Raw genomic sequence first — 20,463 nt, 5'->3', positions numbered from 1 at the left:
GTAGGTGTGTGTGCGCTGGTACTGGGTGGTGCGGTAGGTGTGTGTGCGCTTGCTTGAGTGTTTGTGTGTGAATGGTATGGCGATGTTTGTTTGGAGGTTAGGCGAATGTGTGGGCTGTGTGTTTGGCTGTCGGCACACGTGTATGGAATAATTATCTTTTTCTACAGTACTGACTACATGCTTCTACGTGTGGCTGGGCTTGGGGGCATTGGAGTTTGAAAGTAAGTATGTGTGCTTTTGTCCGTACGTGTATACTTGTGATCATGCGACTGACTGTGACTGAGGACGTGCAGGTTTGTTTCAGTGTTTTCTGCATATGTGTTCCTTTGCCTGATCCATGTGGAAACATTCTGTGTAAAAGATTTGCATATGAGGGAAAGGTGGTACGGTTCTCATATGGGGGTGCTCTGCAAATGATGGGCTCGTGGGGCCAGTGTCCTTTGGGTGATCTGGGCTCGCTAGGATCTTGTGTTCTAGGTGTGAGGTACTTTTAAACCAGGCCATGCTCTGTTGGCGAGGAGCTCACGGGGCAATGATGATGAAGACTCTACGGCACGGAGCTCCCCTCTGGGTTAGGGGTGTGAGGGACCGGGTCCACTATGGAGAAGCTGCTGGTACGGAGCGGTGCTTTGTTCGCGATATTCTAGTAGGGCTCGAGGCGGCTTCTTTGTGAGTGAGATACTAGTGGGACGCAGTCATTTGTGCAGATGTTGCTCCTGTCCGGCGTGTGAAGGTAAAAAAGAACAGCAAGACTAAGGAGACCCCCCAGGATATAGCGGCATGGATTAGCAAATTTAGCGGCACAAAAATGGAAATTTCGCGGCACAAATATGGAAATTTAGCGGCGATTTTGCGGCATTTTATTTGCCCATTTTTCCTACAACAAACACCAATATCTTCGTTTTTTAGTTATTTAACAACATGAAGCTATGTATATTTGCTTTACTTACAATGTAGACACTTTGTTTCCCCCGAAAAGCAAAAGACTGCCCGTCAGCAGCCCAGGGCAGCAAAACAGCAGTACAGGCGTCCCTTCTCTCTCTGTTGCTTGTCCTGCTCCTTCTTCTTCTGGGATTCCTCTCGAAGGGATTCTTTTTCCAACCACCTTGCACAGAGGACATCTTCTACATTTGTATTTTTAAAGAGAGATTTTTCCAAAGGGATGGCCACAGTGGCAGCTGCTCCTTTCTCTTCATCCGCGTCATCCTCTTCATCAGTTATGTTGGCGTACTGTGCCAAGACAGCAGCCTTCCTCTGTTTCTCTATTCTCTTCCTCTGAAATTTCCTTCGGTTTCACTACAATCTGGGCCTGCTTCTCCATCATGCTTGCAATCGCTTTGATCTCATTTTCTTTCTTCTCCTGAGATTGTGATGATTTTTCTGCTTCACACCATTTTGTGAACATTTCTTGACAAACATCGTCTAAGGAAACTTCCTCCAAGAAGGCACCCAGAACGCTCTGCAATGCATCCAGCCTGTCCTCGTCGCTCTCCTCTTCCCGCAGCAGGCCCTGAATATAGGCCGTGTACACAGCGCTATCTATCTCAAGCGCGTCTAGCCTCCGTCCCAGCCACTCCTGGAAGCCAGACTACTCCATTCCACACTGGGACAGTGCTCTGACTGCCGGCCCGCCTCGCCGCCTTTGCAGTGGATGACCTGTTGACAGCCACTGGATACAGAAAGCATGCTCGGGCTTAGAACTTATATGTATTATGAGCCTCCGGTTCTGACACTTTCATTTCTTGTTTGGCATCATAAGGGCTTGAATTATTTGAAAATGAGAAATATGAAATTGGAGGTAACAGGTCCCAGGGCCCAATAAATCCATCAGAGGGTCCTGGCTGGAGGACGGTTTGCTCGCAAACCTTGGCAGCCACAATGGGATTAAAATATACAGCTCCTGGCGAGGAGCGCTCCATCCTCATCTGAATAAAGTGAAGTGGTATTTAACAGGCTTTTAGCGCGGGTAATCATAACAATGAGAATTAAGCAGGCTGTTTTAAACCGGCGCCCATTAGCAGCGGGGGAGCTGGGCCTTAACTTCCAGGCAATGGACCATCACAGGGGGGGGGGGCACATGCCCCAATGCATTGCTCGCCCGGCTGAAGCGGCCATATCTCACCCAAAACTTCCCACGACTGCCAGAGGCCATTTAACACTTAGCGGTAAATTAAGCAGACCCCCAGGATATAGCGGCATACATTATCTTTTGTAAAAATGCTGCGATTTCTACAGAAGTGCCGATTTCGCGGGCACTTTTGTAAAAATCGCGGCATTTTCACAAAAGTGCCGATTTCGCGGCAAATCGCGAAATCGCGATATCCTGGAGGGTCTGACTAAGGTACTAGCATAGATGCAAACGTCTGATCAGCGGAGGGACAGTAGCTTTCACACTGCTGTTTGCTAATGTAGCCTCTGTAACATGTATGTGGAAGGCTGGGCTTTGAACAGTTGAGGGAAGCATATGCAAATCTGTCTAGTTAGGGGACAGAGAGTGCTTGTTAGGACCTACTTAGACAGTGTATGCAGTTCTTCAAGACCTTTAACAAAAACAAGGGAGAGAGCAACACGAGTGGTGGGGGAAAAGCACGAGGGAGACAGCAACACAGGAAGAAGTACACGAAGGAGACAGCAACACATGGCAGAGAAGATGAGTGGCGGGGAAACTGAAAGTACGGCCGGCCGGCCAGCCATGAATACTTAGGGGAGGAGAAGCCGCACAGCACACGCTGGGAGAAGCCCTTTGATGTGCTGTGCGGCCGTGAAAAAATGCAATTAGGAGGGAGGGAGGCTGATGCGCGTGCTTGTTTGGTCACGTGATTCACGTGAACTTAATGAAAACCACAGGAACTAAACCCTTGGTTTCACGAGCATTTTGAGCACTTGAATTCTCGCTCCGCTCAATGCGCTTGCGCGCATTGATAGGTCGCGAGACCTAAAAATGCCAAATACAAGCTGGAGAGTAGTGATTAAAGATCTACCATTGGCAGGAGAGAAAATATATTGTCGAAAGAGTGAAGTGTCTTCCCCTTCAGTTGTATCCTACGGGCAGCAACTGCTCAGACTGTGACGGAGGACCTAGTTTGCAAGATTTTAACATCCTGTACATTACCTATACTTTCCCCCAAAAGATTCAAAGACTGGTTTTATTGCAGCAATTTAGTCTCTTGACTATTGATTGAACAGCATTGTAATGAAACAAGTGCTTACCTACATGGGTAGCACGCTACACAATGAAGGGTCTATGGTTGGAAGTGTGTTGGCTTTGTTCTGATCCTAATCCTTGTTGTGTCTGATGAGCACTAATGTCCAGTTATTATGTTATGCAATCCAGTGCTTAGCAGCTTGATGGACGGCGAAGTGAGAAAGAGGCACGCAGTTTATTGTTTTCAATAAGCTAGAAGCCTTGAACAGCTCTGCATGTCTCTTTATTGTATTTCTCATCATCATTGTCTAAGTAGTAGGTCACAGCACTGGGTTGTCCATTTCAAGATATTCTGTTTAAAGCTCATGCTCCTAAGCAGGCAAAGGTAGGAGCGAGACATGGTGGAGAGATCTGCTTGGAAGATCTGTGTTAATAACATCCCATATCTAATTGTCATTGTGAGGTGACAGTATATCACCCTTCCAACGCAATCCTCTCAGCCATTGTTTTACAACAAATAATCGAGGTAAAGGACTCGAGGCTGCAGAACCTCTTTTAATGTCATTAAGGCCTGCTGTAGCTATCATTCCCTCCTAACGAGTTGGCAACCAAAAGCTTGACTGAGAAAGGCTTTGAAGTATTCTGCGATTCACCAACCTGACACTTTGAGATGGACAAGCAAGATCCTGGAGAAAAGATGTACCAATGAAGGAGGGGTTTGTCACTGGCCTTCCATTTTGCAGTTCTCAACGAGGTCAAGCAAAACCACGCTCTTATCCCGTTGAAGGATGTGTTCTTGCTATTATGAATTCAGGCCTACTCCGTGTTTTATCCCTTCTTTCCAAGAGTCCGAGTACAACTTGAAAGACGAGATAATGCTTAAGTGCAGCCATGGGAATTCACACATGCGGTGAAAAGCAGTATTTCAAACTGAAATTCGGCGACAACCCTTCAGGAAAATATGATAATTGCAGCAAAGTAACCAAGGAAACAGTAAAAGCATTCTACATTTCACAACATTTCGGATTTCTTTCGTTTACAATATGTTCTTTGGGCAGAGAGGGTTCATTTATTATACCGAACTTATTTAAATTGTCTTGAATCCCTGTAAAATCCATGACCGTACCTCGGAGAAACTTACTCATGAACCAGTATGATTATGGGTCGTTCTTCAACAGAGGAAAACATACAATTGTGGAAGTCGAATACACAAATAAGATCGAAAAATGAGAAAAAATGAGAAAGCCAAAAATAAACTATATGTTTTTTCTGGCCTCAACTCGAGGGGTTGGGAGGTGCGGCCAAAGTTGGCTCCCATATACCACTCCCAATATCCTCCATCTATCTCCCTGGCTGCAGATTTTTACGGGAAACACTAAATCTACACCACGGTAATGGTGCTGAAACAGTATTTAGAGAGGGGGTGCTGGCCAGCAACATCAACTCATCGGTGTGAAATCTGATGATGCTTCCTCCCATTGTGCATGCCCACCTCTAGAAACCGACCCGCACAAATACCAGACTCGCACAAATCTGGCTACAAGGGAAGGACCAGAGAGGATAATAACAAGCATTTACAATGCAATGGTTTTGCCTTTGTTAAAGTTAGAGCTATTGGCATTGCTCTTGACATTATTTTTATTTATGTTTTTTTTTAACATAAATAAATGGCATTGTCATTTACAATGCCACTAGCTTTATCTATCGCAAATGACACACACAAACACACACAGAGCCCCCCACACACAGCCACACACAGCCCCCCACACACACAGCCCCCCACACACAGCCACACAGAGCCCCCCACACACACAGCCACACAAAGCTTCCTACACACACAGCCACACAGAGCCCTCCACACACACCAACACAGCACAAGCAGGCAACAGGGGCACAAGGAGGCACAAGCAGGCAACAGGGGCACACAGAGGCACAAGCAGGCAACAGGGGCACACAGAGGCACAAGCAGGCAACAGGGGCACACAGAGGCACAAGCAGGCAACAGGGGCACACAGAGGCACAAGCAGGCAACAGGGGCACACAGAGGCACAAGCAGGCAACAGGGGCACACAGAGGCACAAGCAGACAACAGGGGCACACGCAACAGGGGCACGAAAACGGAGGCACAAGCGGGCAACAGGGGCACGAAAACGGAGGCACAAGCAGGCAACAGGGGCACGAAAACGGAGGCACAAACAGGCAACAGGGGCACGAAAACGGAAGCACAAGCAGGCAACAGGGGCACACGGAGGCACAAGCAGGCAAGCTCTGTACCCCCACGCCGGGACGCCCGTGCGTGAACATATTAGCTACATTCTATTAAGCACAAGCACTAAGGACACCCCAGCAAACACTCATGTGCACAACCCTAAACCACCAGGGAGCTTTCGTTTAAAATCCTATCGACCTAATGCCGCTTGGCACCCTGCTGCAGGCCTGTGTACATTAAGTGACCTTAACACCATCACTGGTAGTAATATCTATGCAAAACATTACCTCAAAGTCACATAACGGCACCAAAATGGTTACAGCTGGTAATTTATAAAGTATAAAATCTAAACTTTAGACATAGTAGAATAAAAGCTTCAACATAGCTGGAAAAAAAATAACCTGCCTACCCTGTTCTATGAACACAGGACTCCATGTCTCAAATCTGCCCATTATTTGATTAAATATATATCAGTGCATACCAGCCCCAAATAGTTGGCCCCACCAACCAACTGATACCATGTACGCGGACACAACCAACTGACAGCGCAATTGAAGGACCGTCCCGTCCCCTTGATGACAACTGACCCTGTACATACCAAGTAACACATTTTCAAGAGGTTTCATGATTCTCAACTACTGCCTGTCCTTCATTAGACTCACGACCTGGTGACAAGAATAGGACCCCTTTCAAACACCAACCTCTACCTGATGCCGGAGACTCTTCGTCCCATACCACCTCCCACCCCCGTTCCTCTTGCCAACCATACCTTCCCTTGGAAGCACAGGGCTCTAGAAATCGCATGTTTTGCCCCACTTTCCAGTTCTCTTACCTGCGGAGTCCTGGGCAAGGGCTGCCCGCTGCTGCCGGGACTGGCAGGTCCATGGTGTCCTCTCTGCTGTGCGGCCCCCCAGCCTCCAGCTCCAGGTGGACCTCCATATTGCGGGGCCGGGGCTCCGTCAGGACCTTCGGGAGGGTAGCCGGGGTAAGCGCGGGCGGGCGCGGTCAGCAACTGGTTCAGAGTCGGGGTGGCGGTGGGAGAGCCCCCTAGGAAGCGCTGGGGGCCTCCAGGGTAGGGCTTAGCGCGAGGGTAGGGCGGGTAGGCCCGGCCTGGATAGGGAGGGTATGCCGGGTAGTAAGATTCTGGGGGCTCTCGGTAGGGCGCACCATAACCACCAGGCTGATAGGCTCCGGGGGGCTGGTGGGTCCGTAGCTTTCGGGGGCGGCCGGCTCTCCGCCGCCGGGAGGAGAGGCCTCTTCTTCGTCGGGGCCACTTTCCGGCCCGCTGTCTGCGGCCACCTCGCCCGGCTCCTCGGGTCCCCCGCTTGGCTTCAGCTCCGGGGGACTGCCGAGGCCTGAAGGGGGGGCTGCGGCCATCAACGGGGACGGGAGACGCTGCGAGCAGGAGAGGGGGTGGGAACAACGGAGACCAGGGGGAGGGGAGTCTGCGGGGAGCGGGCCTGGCTGAGACAACAGGAAAGCACGGTCACCAGTGGGAGGGGGGCGGGAACGGGGACGGGAGATGCTGCGAGCAGGAGAGGGGGTGGGAACAACGGAGACCAGGGGGAGGGGAGTCTGCGGGGAGCTTCCAGCGTGTGCAATGTTAGCCCCTAAATGGCACGCTGGCTGGCAGTGTGTGCTTGTGCGTTCTGTACACAGTCCAGCACTGCCTGGCAGAAGGGTTGAGTAAACAAGCAGAATCTGAGGGACTTCTGCCCTCAACGAGTGACATGACAACTGTGGCGTCACTACTTTCTTGTTAACCGTGTTTATCAGCTGTACAAATGAGACAACGGCACTCTTTCTGGTAATATACATCTGTACAGTCCACTTCTATACAGCCAAGAGCTCCCACTCGCTAGATGAATGCGTGTGACAGACAGCAAGCGCTAACATGCCAGCTTCTGCCAAGCGCTATATGCCAGCGGGAGTAACTCTTCCAAGCTAGGTTAATTCTATGCGCTTAGTTGAGTAAGAAAACTACAAGTCCCAGAATGCAAAGAGCACATCAACATGGGACTGAATGAACTCCCCGTATCATTATAAAACCAATTAGCAATAAATACCAAAGCATCCATGCTAACACGTGTGCCTGCCTGCACAAAACAGCTACATTTGAACGTGAAACTCTGATCCACTAGTTTACAGCAAAACTGCAGATACATCAAGCTGATAGAAAGAAACACACAACACAATGGCATATTTGCAAAACTTTTAACTGATCTCCGCGACCCAAACTAGTTTTACTGACATGGGATATATGCAATTTCCATTATCCGTTGACGGATTACAATATACATTTTTTATAAATAACGTGACTTATTCTTAAACGTGGGTTAAAAGTTAAAAAAAAAAGCGCGAGTTAATAGTTTACCAATTCTGCTACAAGTAAAATACGGTTCGTGAACTTTTTGGAGACCCGTTGCGCCTCGCCCTCTGTACTTTTAGGCTCATTAGCAGACCACTTCTAAATACACCAAACTACACTTTACTGAGCCCATCCAATCCCAGAACGGCTTGCAGGTACCGGTACTCACGTTTGACCTTTCACGCAGTTGTAGAACATGACTGCAGCCCCGCAGCGGCTGGCATGCCCCCGCAGCCGCGCTGCCCTTATCGCCGCCCTGCACGCGCTGGCAGGCTGCAGACACGCGTCACTACTTTCTTGTTAACCGTGTTTATCAGCTGTACAAATGAGACAACGGCACTCTTTCTGGTAATATACATCTGTACAGTCCACTTCTATACAGCCAAGAGCTCCCACTCGCTAGATGAATGCGTGTGACAGACAGCAAGCGCTAACATGCCAGCTTCTGCCAAGCGCTATATGCCAGCGGGAGTAACTCTTCCAAGCTAGGTTAATTCTATGCGCTTAGTTGAGTAAGAAAACTACAAGTCCCAGAATGCAAAGAGCACATCAACATGGGACTGAATGAACTCCCCGTATCATTATAAAACCAATTAGCAATAAATACCAAAGCATCCATGCTAACACGTGTGCCTGCCTGCACAAAACAGCTACATTTGAACGTGAAACTCTGATCCACTAGTTTACAGCAAAACTGCAGATACATCAAGCTGATAGAAAGAAACACACAACACAATGGCATATTTGCAAAACTTTTAACTGATCTCCGCGACCCAAACTAGTTTTACTGACATGGGATATATGCAATTTCCATTATCCGTTGACGGATTACAATATACATTTTTTATAAATAACGTGACTTATTCTTAAACGTGGGTTAAAAGTTTAAAAAAAAAAGCGCGAGTTAATAGTTTACCAATTCTGCTACAAGTAAAATACGGTTCGTGAACTTTTTGGAGACCCGTTGCGCCTCGCCCTCTGTACTTTTAGGCTCATTAGCAGACCACTTCTAAATACACCAAACTACAGACCACTTCTAAATACACCAAACTACACTTTACTGAGCCCATCCAATCCCAGAACGGCTTGCAGGTACCGGTACTCACGTTTGACCTTTCACGCAGTTGTAGAACATGACTGCAGCCCCGCAGCGGCTGGCATGCCCCCGCAGCCGCGCTGCCCTTATCGCCGCCCTGCACGCGCTGGCAGGCTGCAGACACCGCGTCTCGAGCGCCCGCACGCGCCCTGCAGAGTCCGCGCGCCGATGCAATTACAGGCCAGATAGCAATCCTGCTGTCATGCCCGTGCCTCAGCTGCGGCGGTGGTGGCAGCCCTCCCTGGGCACGCCCCCTCCCCTCCCCTCCCCTCCCTTCCCTCTCCGCCCTCCTGGGCCGCCCGCGTCACGAGGGCCCGCTACATGTGTTTGCTGGATGCAACATCTCCCTACAGGGCAATGCAGCGCCTTTGCAATTATTATCATCCGAAGCCCCAAGTTGTTGCTGTGGTAATGTCCCCGTGTGAGTGCCAGCTGAGGGATGTAGGCACGCCAATGACACTTCCTGAAAAATAAATTCAAACCGAACTGCAACGTGGAACTCCTTTCCATAGCGTTCAGTTTTGTAAATAGGTTAATATAAATCACGCTTTTTGCGAACACAAACATTTAAATATGCAATAAACACATTTACTCACGATTTTCAGTGGTCATAAAATAGACACCTTTGTGATTTATTTTTATATCGCATACCTTGCGCTCAGATGTCAGTGCGCTTTACAGACAAACTCCAGGATGTAGTCTGGAAATTCATAGTACATCACGAAAACCAGCAAACAAAGCACTCACCTGGACTTCGTTCCGGGGCCGAGGCGGGACTTGCTCTTTCCCCGGGGCTCCTCCTTCGCTCGGGAGCCTCGCAGAAGTGCAGGCAATGCCGGACCAGACACGGGGGCGTTCCCGGCGTCCCGTGACGTCGGCAAAAGCCAAAGAATGTCGGGAACGCCCCCGTGTCTGGTCCGGCATTGACGGACAGGCCCCTCGTCCAATGGCAAGGCTCCGTTTACGGAGCCAGCCAATCAAGGACGAGGGCCGAACCAAGCCACACTACAGTTATCATCAGGTTTTCGCCTGCGCCGAAAAGATGCGCAGAGCGCATCTTCGGCGAGGCAAAACCTAAAAAGGAGTGAGAAGTACAGAACATGTAGGGGATTCAGAAGATGGCTAAATGAATACCTGTGCTGGCCATGAGAGCAACCTAACAGCTTAGGGCTGCGCATGCACCGAGGAGTCCTAGTCTGAGAGAACACCAAATCCTCAAGTAAACAGGTGATGCTTCACACTCAAACACACTTACTGTCACCCACACACATTCTGGGGGAAGTATTAAGTTGGAATCACGGCAGACTACATGATGTATCAGCAAGGATCAGTGGACACACTATCCTAACTGTAAGATCAAGTGAGAAAGCACTGACAAGGCAACAGGTCTGTGTTGAATTTGGACTCCGGACAAAAAAATGTGAAACCTGCTCCGAAGAAAAAAGAAAATGTCTTTTCAGTATCCAATGTATCTAAGAGATAAGAACTTTTAAGTGTGAGGATTCAGTGTACTTTTGAGATTTCAAATAGTCCGTCACACATTACAATGCAAGTACTCCAGATGGGGGTTTGGGAGCTCTAGATTTCGAACTCTATTATTTAGCGGTGCAGCTGCAATGCGTGACCAAATTGCTAGATGACGCACACACGTCTTTGACTTCTTGGACAGATCCCACATCGGGGACTTCTGCTAGCCCACTTACTACGCCCAGCCTCCCACAGCCTAGTGTACCGTTACACGTAGTGTTGCAGAGTTGGTGTTGCTGCATTGTGCGAACCCGGAGAGCCCCCTTGCACGCCCCTGTTGTACTGCTGGTGGGCCACCCTCATGGAGACCCCGTTACCTTTTTCACTCCTGCCCAACTTTCAGAATGGACAGAGGCAGAGCTCACGAAGGTGGGAGATTGTTTTCTGCAGGGAGTTCTCGTCCCACTGGAGTACTGGTCTGATACTCACGCCTTGCCAAGAGGTTAATACCGAACATTTGAAGCAATGGTGCAGACGTTCATAGGTCTGTGGGACGGGGGTCAGGACGAATCCTCACCCTACATGGTACTCAAACTCCTCCTCTCTATGGGCACCGCCTGGCACTTGGTGACATGGTTCTACTGAGCGCTGAATGAGATAGGGAGGAGACTGCTGGTGACCATAAAAACACGCTGGGAAACAATCCTGTGCCATGACATTACAAACAGTAAATGGGAGTGGGTGATAACCCACCCCAAAACAGTCTCATGTAATACATGGCTGAAATATGTACAGTTCAATTAACTACATATGACATACCTCACCGCACATAGACTACGGCTAATATATGAAGGGGCCGAGGCCATAATCGCTGTCGAGCACCTGACACAGACTTCAGCCACATGACTAAGGCATGCCATGCACTGCAGACTTTCTGTGCTGCGGTTTTGCAGAGGCTTCAGACCACGTTGAGGCACATGCTTCCCTGTACAATACAGACCAGTGTCTTGGGGAGCTATCCCAGACTCACAGAGCAAAAAGTGTACTCTAGATTAATAGATTTGGCCCTAGCCTGACGCAGAATAGCAACGGCATGGTAGTCAGAAAGAAAGCGGAGACTGGAGACCTGGGAGAAGAAAGACACAATCTGAGCAGGGGCAGAAGGGCAGGCCCCTAGAAGGGTGGAAGCCCAGGGGATGCGCAGGTATCAATTGGCCGAATAAAGGAAGGAGATTTTGAAAACTGTGAACACTCGGGGGCAGACAGACCTGGAACCGGGCTGCCCTGGGGAAGGAGTGAGAAGACCCTATGCAGATGGAGTGGAGAGAGGAGGAAGTGGCGAGGGAGAATAAGCCACACTGGGCAGGAGGGGGGCGGGTGGGACGGAGCAAGCAAGCCACATGGGGATTGGAGGGGGCGGGTGGGAAAGGCACAAAGGGAATGTGTTTGTCCAGTTGCCAGATTTCTGTGTGGCAGGTTATGCTCAGACGTGAGTCCCTTGCTCACTTTGCCACTGGATTCAAGCAAGCCGGGCTGAAGGCGGCTGGAATGCCAGAAACCGGTCCTCGGAAGCTTGTTTCCAGTCCAGGGAAGACATGGCTTGGCAGTTCGGGCTGGACTGTTCCCATGAGGCACAGGGTCAGACTGATTTGCATATGGCCATGTCTGAACTGGGGTGGCAGAGTGGGCTAAAGAACAGTGATGGATTAAACCCAGATCTTTTGACTGGGTGTGAGTGTTTGATTGATTCAGATGCTCCGTCCATCACCACCCCCTTTTGTACGGCTTTGGGGAACACGTCTGATTATGCTGTAATAGTCGCATTAACAATTAACACCAAATGTAAGATTTTTAAGCATTGATAACATTATTAAACCCTGTAAAAGCTTTATAGGGTTTATAGGAAACTCTTTGGTGCTCACACCAAGTTATTTTGCTCTGTGCGCCCCTACTTGGTGAAGTAGCTGAAGGGTTTTTCTTACTACACATGGGCCCATCAGCAAGAGGCTAAAGATGCTGCATGCCAACATCATAAATGCTCTTGGCAGACGCTTGTATCTACATTTCCAATAAGAAACTAAACAGCATCAGCAGGCAAAGGCTACATTATGCTACTTTTTTCATGCAGGAAGCAGCAGGCACTGCTGGAAATGGGACACTCCCCCGTTTCCAAGCGTGCCCTTTCCGGAGAGCATTTTTGATCGTGGATTGTGGCAGGAACACAATACAGGACCTGCAATCCTTCCACTGGACCACCAGCAATAAAAAATGGGTAAGGCCCCATGCATACAAGAGGATTCCACTGATAAGTATCACAAGCCCTACCCCCTGGAGCTGATAAGGTAGACTACTCCCTCTAATCAGCCCCTCGGGACCTTGCTCCACCTAACCCACCTAACCCTGCATCAATGGGGAGTATTTTCCCCTTCAGTGAGCGGAGGGAATGGGGAAAACCCACTAAACAGTAGGGAGATGGAATGAATTCCCTCATGACTCTTTGCCCCCACAGCATAGTACCAACACCTTAAAGTTAAATAGACCTCCCCACTCATTTTCACATTGGAATGTCAATTTACCTCCCCTTTTCTCGATTACCTGCAGACACTTGAAAGCCCACTAGGCACATTATAATGGGCTGTACTCATGTCCTCACAACGGCACATGGTCTGAATCCAACAAAATTCAAAGTTGCACTCCGTCTTTCTGCTCCAGGTAAGAGGCAAGACCACAAGGCTTAAGAGAGTAAAAGGGTAAGCGCCCCTGGCATACGACTTATTTCAACCACCCCCACCCCCCAATGGATCATTAAAGATTTCCCTCCCTTGGCGGTGGGGGGGTCGCAATGTGGTTGGCAGAGGTCGCATTGTTGTTGGCGGGGGTCGCATTGAGGTGGCAGGAGGGGAGTTTGCTGACTTTTTCTACCTAAGATAAGGACCAAGACTGATGCACCCAGAGCGCAGATTTAGGTGGAAGATACACTGCTGGAAAAGGGCGCATCTTATCTTTCCAAGAGTACCTCTCCACAAAAGATCCCTGCTCTGGAACTGTGGCAGTAAAACTATCTCCAAGCATGGGCCATTTCAGGAAGGACAATTCCCCTGTGAAAATATTCTTGCTCACAGATTACGTATGTTTGCAGAACTGAGAACAAGCTGCCCTTACCCTTCTATTTACATGCCACCTTTGATTAGTATTTATGAAGTCGAAAACCTACTGGGCAATGCTCTCTTTTTCAAATACGTAGTGGAACAACACTTAACTACTGGAATTGAGATTGCAGGGGAACTTCTTTAATCTCAGGATGTGCTAGGGAAAAATATTATGGCAATTTAGATACCACAGGCAAAAAATATTTTTAAACACAAAACTTCATATTTAAAGGTCATTTGGAGAATTGCGTCCACAGAGACCTCAAAACCTAAGCAGACACAAAATAAACAAGCATTTGCAATGCAATAGGTCTCGCATTAGGAAAGTTTGAGCTATTGGTCTTGTAAATGACAAATTTTTTTATTTATGTGTTGGTTTTGAAAATAGCTAAATTAATAGCTTTGTCATTTACAATGCCAATAGTTATAACTTTCGCAAATGTAAATGTAAATGTATGTAAATGTATAGGCATTTATATAGCGCACTACTTACCCGTAGGGTCCCAAGGCGCTTCGACCGCTGCGAAACCCTTCCTGGCTTCCCTGAGAGATGGTCCCTTAATGGGTATCTCCAGGGTGAGACCAGGCATCCCCGGCGGTCTGGTGGGGCCGTTAGTGAAGATGAGGCAAGCTAATGCCCAGAGTTGCCGAGTGTGATCGCTGATCAGAGTGGGCACCGAGGCGAGAGAATTATCGAGTCCGCTGACCCTGGTCCAGAAACCTGCCGCGCCGGGAATCGAACCCTGGTCCCAGGCCGTCCTCTGCTCTCGGGTCTGCCGCCTCTAACCAGTGAGCCACGACACCTATAGCATTTGTAATGCAACAGGTTTTGTATTTACGTGACTTTAATGTATTGACATAACAAATAACAATGGTATTGTTCACAAAAGATCTTCAACATCAGAAAATTAAAGCAGCCAGCACTTAAGACCTAATAAAATGGCAGCATCCGCATAAACAACAGTGTCTACTCTTCTCTTACTTTTCTGCAACTGCCAACACCTCATGCTAATAAGCAGTGGCCGCACGACCCTCGGAGCATATTTACAAACTGGAGGCACTTCACCCAACACCTTCCATATTGCACCTCACTGTGCAGCACTCTAGCAATTACTTAAAGGTGCCTCAGAAGCAGATGTGAATAGGACTTTTCTGTGGCTTTCTCAATGGCGAGAAGCTCAATAATTCTACAATAGATATATGTATGACCACAATGTGTTTTTTTGATCTCAACTGTAGTCAAGTCAAGTCAAGTCAAAAGATTTGTATAGCGCGCTACATACCCAGAGGGTCTCAAGGCGCTTGAAGAAGGGTGGGGAGTTAATTGTCGAATATCCACGTTTTGAGTTGCTTTCTGAATGCTAGGTGGTTCTGAGTAAGGCGAAGGTGAGTGGGAAGTGAGTTCCAAGTTTTAGCTGCTAGGTAGGAGAAGGATATACCTCCCATGGTGGTTTTGTTGATGCGAGGTACAGTGGCAAGGGCTTGGTTGGAGGATCGAAGCTGGCGGGAGGCGGTGTAGAAGGATAGTCGTGTGTTGAGGCATTCGGGTCCGATTTCGTAGAGTGCTTTGTGTGCGTGGGTTAGGAGCCGGAAAGTGATCCTCTTATTGACGGGGAGCCAGTGGAGGTTTTTCAGGTGAACAGAGATGTGTTCTTTACGCGGGATGTCTAATATGAGCCTGGCTGAGGCGTTCTGGATGCGTTGTAGTTTTTTCTGGAGTTTTGCGGTGGTGCCGGCGTAGAGGGTGTTTCCGTAGTCCAGTCGGCTCGTGACCAGAGCGTGGGTGACTGTTTTTCTAGTTTCGGTAGGGATCCAGCGAAATGTTTTTTTGAGCATGCGAAGAATGTTGAAGCAAGATGAAGAAACAGCGTTGACTTGTCTGTTCATCGAGAGTGAGGAATCCAGGATGACGCCCAGGTTCCGTGCGTGGTCCGTCGGGATGGGTGCTTTTCCAAGGGCCTCTGGCCACCAAGAGTCGTCCCAGGCGGAGGGGGAGGTACCTAAGATGAGGACTTCTGTTTTGTCTGAGTTCAGTTTCAGACGGCTGTGCTTCATCCATTCGGCTACTTCTTTCATTCCTTCGTGTAGGTTGGTTTTGGCCGTGTTAGGGTCTCTGGTGAGTGATAGGATCAGTTGAGTGTCGTCGGCGTAGGAGATGATGTTGAGGTTATGTTGGCGTGCGATGGCCGCGAGGGGGCTCATGTAAACGTTGAAGAGGGTGGGACTGAGTGAGGACCCTTGAGGTACGCCGCAGATGACTTCAGTAGCCTCTGACTTGAATGGTGGAAGGCGGACTCTCTGGGTTCTTCCGGAGAGGAACGAGGTGATCCATTCCAGTGCTTTTCCTTGTATTCCGATGTTTTTGAGGCGCTGTAGAAGGGTGCTATGGCAGACTGTGTCGAAGGCTGCGGAGAGGTCGAGGAGGATGAGGGCGACTGTGTCTCCATTGTCCAGTAGAGTTCGAATGTCGTCTGTTGCTGCGATGAGGGCGGTTTCGGTGCTGTGCTTGGCTCGGAAGCCGGACAGTGAGGAGTCGAGGGATTTGTTGGTTTCGAGGAATGCGGCGAGCTGGTTGTTGACAGCTTTCTCGATGACTTTGGCCGGGAATGGAAGGAGTGAGATAGGGCGATAGTTTTTGAGTTCGGTGGGGTCAGCTGTGGGTTTCTTCAGGAGGGCGCTGAGTTCGGCATGTTTCCAGCTTTCCGGGAAGGTTGCGGAGTTGAGGGAGCAGTTGATGACGTCTCGGAGGTGCGGTGCAATAATGGAGTCTGCTTTGTTAAAGATGTGGTGAGGGCAAGGGTCTGTGGGGGATCCTGAGTGGATAGAGTTCATCAGACGGACGGTGTCCTCAGTGGAGATTGGCTCCCAGTCATTGAGGATGTTCAGGGGGGGTGGGGATTCTGCAGGGGATTGGGTGGGTTGGTCTCCGGGTTGGTTGTCGAAGCTGTTGTGGATGTCTGCAATTTTGTTGTGGAAGAATGAGGCTAGGGAGTCGCAGAGGGCTTGAGAGGGGGTGATGTCGTTGGAGTTGGCTGAGGGGTTGGTAAATTCCTTGACGATGTTGAATAATTCCTTGCTGTTGTGGGCGTTGTTATCTAGACGGTCCTTGAAGGCTGCTTTCTTGGCATTTCGGATTAGTTGGTGGTGTATGCGGGTGGCGTTTTTGAAGGCGTCCTTGGTGCTGGTGGTTGGGTCTTTTTTCCAGGCCTTCTCGCGGGAGCGACAGAGTTTCTTGGATTTCTTAAGGTCATCGTTGAACCAGGAGGCCTTCTTGCTGCCTAGTTTGATTTGTCGTTTTTTCAGTGGTGCTAGGATGTCGGCGCTGTTGGATAACCATTGGGTGAGGTTGGTGGCTGCTTGGTCTGGGTTTGAGGAGTGGGCGGGGGGCTTTTGAAGAAGTGATGAGGAGATCTGGTCGATGGTGATTTTGTTCCAGTTTCTTTGCAGAGTGGGTTGGGGGTGGTTGTTGGATGTGGGCTTGTTGTAGGTGAAGTGAACGCAGCTGTGGTCAGTCCAAAGGAGAGCTGTGGTGTGGCTGAAGGAAACATGCTTGCTGGAGGTGAAGATAGGGTCGAGTGTGTGACCTGCGATGTGGGTGGGGGTAGTGACAAGTTGTTTCAGTCCGAGGTTTGCGAGGTTGTCCAAAAGGGTGGTGGTGTTGCCGTCGTTGTTCTTTTCAAGGTGAAAGTTGAGGTCTCCCAAAAGGATGTAGTCCTCGGAGGGGAGCGCGTGTGGAGTGATGAAGTCTGTGATGTCTTCACTAAATTGTGCGCGGGGTCCTGGTGGCCTGTAAAGGAGGGTGCCTCTGAGTGTGGTCTTGGGGTTGATGTGGATCTGGAAGTGAAGTTGTTCAGAGTTGGCGAGGTTGACGTCTGAGCTGGTTGAGATGCGGATGGATTTCTTATGGACGATAGCGATGCCTCCTCCTGTGTGGCCGGTACGGTCCTTGCGAATGATCTTATAACCTTGCGGGATGGCAATGGTGATGTCTGGGGCTGAAGAGGCATTCATCCATGTTTCTGTTAGGAAGGCGACGTCCGGAGAGATGGTGTCGAGTAGATTCCAGAGGTCAATGGCGTGCCTGTGGACCGAGCGGGTGTTGAGCAGGATGCATTGTAGGTGGTTGGGGTCGGATATCTGTTGTGTGTTCGTGGATGAGGAGTTGTTCTTGGTGCCGTCGAACTTGCAGGAGTAGCAGGAAAAGGGTCCATGGGTGTGTCCAGGAGCAGCTTGGACGCAGTTGAGGGAGCGGCCGGGGTTGAGGGCTAGGAGGGTGGTGGCATCGTAAGTAATGCGGGAGGGGTGGACTTTACGAGGACCAGGGGCTCTGGCGCTGGGCGCGGTCCAGGCGCGGACGGGCGTAGACGGGCTTACCTTTGGCGCACCTTCGGCGCGGCCGTAGCGCGTGGACGCTGCACGTTGGGTCATTAGTCATAAATGGACACAGGAGGGGGCGGAGCGAGGGAGGGGCCGCAGGGAGGTGTGATCGGGGAGGGGGGCGGGCTTGCAGGCACGATAACAAACAAAGAAAATGGCCGCAACAACACAGCGCTAGCACCACGAAATCGTCACAGCACAAGTGGGGAATGTTATTGCAAGAGTGGGCAGAGGCACCTCTAAATGTGTGAGCAGCAGTTAGAAATTATAGTAACCCTTAAAAAACGCAGCAGGCAAAATAGCGAGTCACTCGAGCGATGTGGGCGGAGCTTACAGCTGATTAGCGCTATCGGAGTGCAGAGCCCAACCTAAACACAGCTGGTGGCAAATAAATACAAAGCGCTACGATATCCAGAAGAAATGCAAAGCGCTACAATACCCAGATTTCAGGGAGCCTGGGGGAGCGACCAATGCTGAGCGAGGTCAGGTTGGTCACAGCGGACGATCAGGAGGGTCCGTTCTATGTTATCCGTGGGAGGGAGGGGCCGCAGGGAGGTGTGATCGGGGAGGGGGGCGGGCTTGCAGGCACAATAACAAACAAAGAAAATGGCCGCAACAACACAGCGCTAGCACCACGAAATCGTCACAGCACAAGTGGGGAAAGTTATTGCAAGAGTGGGCAGAGGCACCTCTAAATGTGTGAGCAGCAGTTAGAAATTATAGTAACCCTTAAAAAACGCAGCAGGCAAAATAGCGAGTCACTCGAGCGATGTGGGCGGAGCTTACAGCTGATTAGCGCTATCGGAGTGCAGAGCCCAACCTAAACACAGCTGGTGGCAAATAAATACAAAGCGCTACGATATCCAGAAGAAATGCAAAGCGCTACAATACCCAGATTTCAGGGAGCCTGGGGGAGCGACCAATGCTGAGCGAGGTCAACTGTACACCTTCTCCAGTCAGTATTATGGCCGTCTAAAAGCTGCTTCAGAGTTCTCTTAGAACGCCATGATAGGTATGAGTAAGGCATTAAGTACTGGGTTTTACTTTGCATTTTGGTCCCTGTAGTTTTTCATTCCCTTTTAAAATGTAGATATCACAATGCGAAGTTTGAACAAGAACTGGATAAGCTAGTCAAGCTTGACATATGGTAACTCGAGGGTGTCCCAACCAGTACATGAAATGGAAAAACAAAAGTGCAGGTACTCTATACCCGAGTACCTGCTTGTTTCTGAGAAGTGCTAATAATCTCCAATCAAAAGTATAGCATTTCTCGTTGGAAGTGCAGGTACTCTCCCTCTCAAAATATAAAAGTGCAGGTACTCCGTAACGGGCAGTACCGGTCAATTTAAAGCATTGGTCCCAACTTTTGTCATATTGCTTCTCCTCATGAAGTATAATGACAACTTTAGTTCTCCTATTGCCACCAGTTCCCCTACTCAGAGGGCTATCAATCCCTTTAGACACGTATTGTTGCCCCTTCATGTAAAGTGCCAAGTCCACATACAAGCTTACAGTATACGTCCCCATTTTTCCCAGTCGTGATCAGCCCCACGTGGACTGGGACAGACCCCTCTTCCATCCAGTAGCACCACTTCAACCCATGACTGGAATGTGCTGGATATTCTCACCAGCTCGAACAGGTTGGTGCCTCCTCTCTCTTGCAGAAGTTTCTTGCCCTTCTTGTGTTTACTCCGTACAGGGACATCCGCTTCTTCCTCCTCATCCTCTTGCTCAGCTTGCCCCGGCACCAGATCCCCAGAACAGAGTGGCTCCTGATCCCGCACTTCACCCTTCAGCCGCCTCAGGGCCCGGCGAGACATGTTACCCTATTCCTTCGAAACCGTGCCTGTTAGGAACCGCAACTGCACATGCGCACATCCATGGTCAGGCAGCGCCAGCGACATAGCATACTTCATGCGCGCGCCGCACTACACGGAAGTGTGAAAACCGGAGCGCGTGCGCGCGTCCTAGCACGCATTCACTATCGCTTGGACGTAGACGCACAAAACCGGCAGGGAAAGTTAAGCCGTCACATGAAAGGTTAGTGATAACGAAGAGTGCTCGTCATTTCGATTGTGTGTCGCTACCTGCGACATGAGGAATTCCAGTTTCTGCCTGTGTGTCTGCTTACAAGGAGCCATGGGAGATAGGAAGCGCGCGCGACCTAATCCGTTAACGCGCGTGTGCACATCTCTTGTCGCCTGTCTCCCTTGGCTCCTTGTAAGCAGAAATGATTGCAATACAGTCTCGCAGCGACGATCGCTTTGCGATCGGTTCGCAGTGCGAGACCTAAAAAGAACATTTAAAAATGGCTATTGTTGGTCACTGTAAGCAATGCAGGTCTGAGTAAAGAGAACTGTCTTTCTCTACACTGGATGGCCTCTTTAAATTTGGACACAATCTAACCACTGTCAATTACTCGGGGTAGCATTCCGACCCAATTCGACCTCGAGCGATTGACTGTGGTTAGGCTTTTTGCAAGCATTCGTCCCATCACCTTTTGTGTGATTGAGGTTACAACACATGTGGCAAAAGGTATGCCCAGGAGTTGGTCCCTGGCCTTCTGTACCATGGGGCCCAATCTATACCTCGACTAACAAGGCAGAAAAACTTTTCGGGGTACCTTGTGTTCCCTTCTGAAAGAGGTCTTGT

At 49.6% G+C, this 20,463-nt stretch overlaps 1 protein-coding gene and 1 pseudogene across 2 annotated transcripts in view; both read right to left on the bottom strand.

Moving 5' to 3' along the window:
- Window positions 1-20,463, bottom strand: part of REV3L (REV3 like, DNA directed polymerase zeta catalytic subunit) — a 1,049,196-nt gene that overhangs the window by 887,630 nt on the left and 141,103 nt on the right. The window lies entirely within an intron of this gene.
- LOC147708678 (coiled-coil domain-containing protein 43 pseudogene) lies at window positions 994-19,631 on the bottom strand (annotated as a pseudogene).

Source organism: Lissotriton vulgaris, chromosome 6 (genome assembly GCF_964263255.1).
Source record: "Lissotriton vulgaris chromosome 6, aLisVul1.2, whole genome shotgun sequence".
Taxonomy (NCBI): Eukaryota; Metazoa; Chordata; class Amphibia; order Caudata; family Salamandridae; genus Lissotriton; species Lissotriton vulgaris.
Note: the sequence above shows the minus strand (reverse complement) of the source record. Positions and strands in the feature narration are given on the sequence as shown.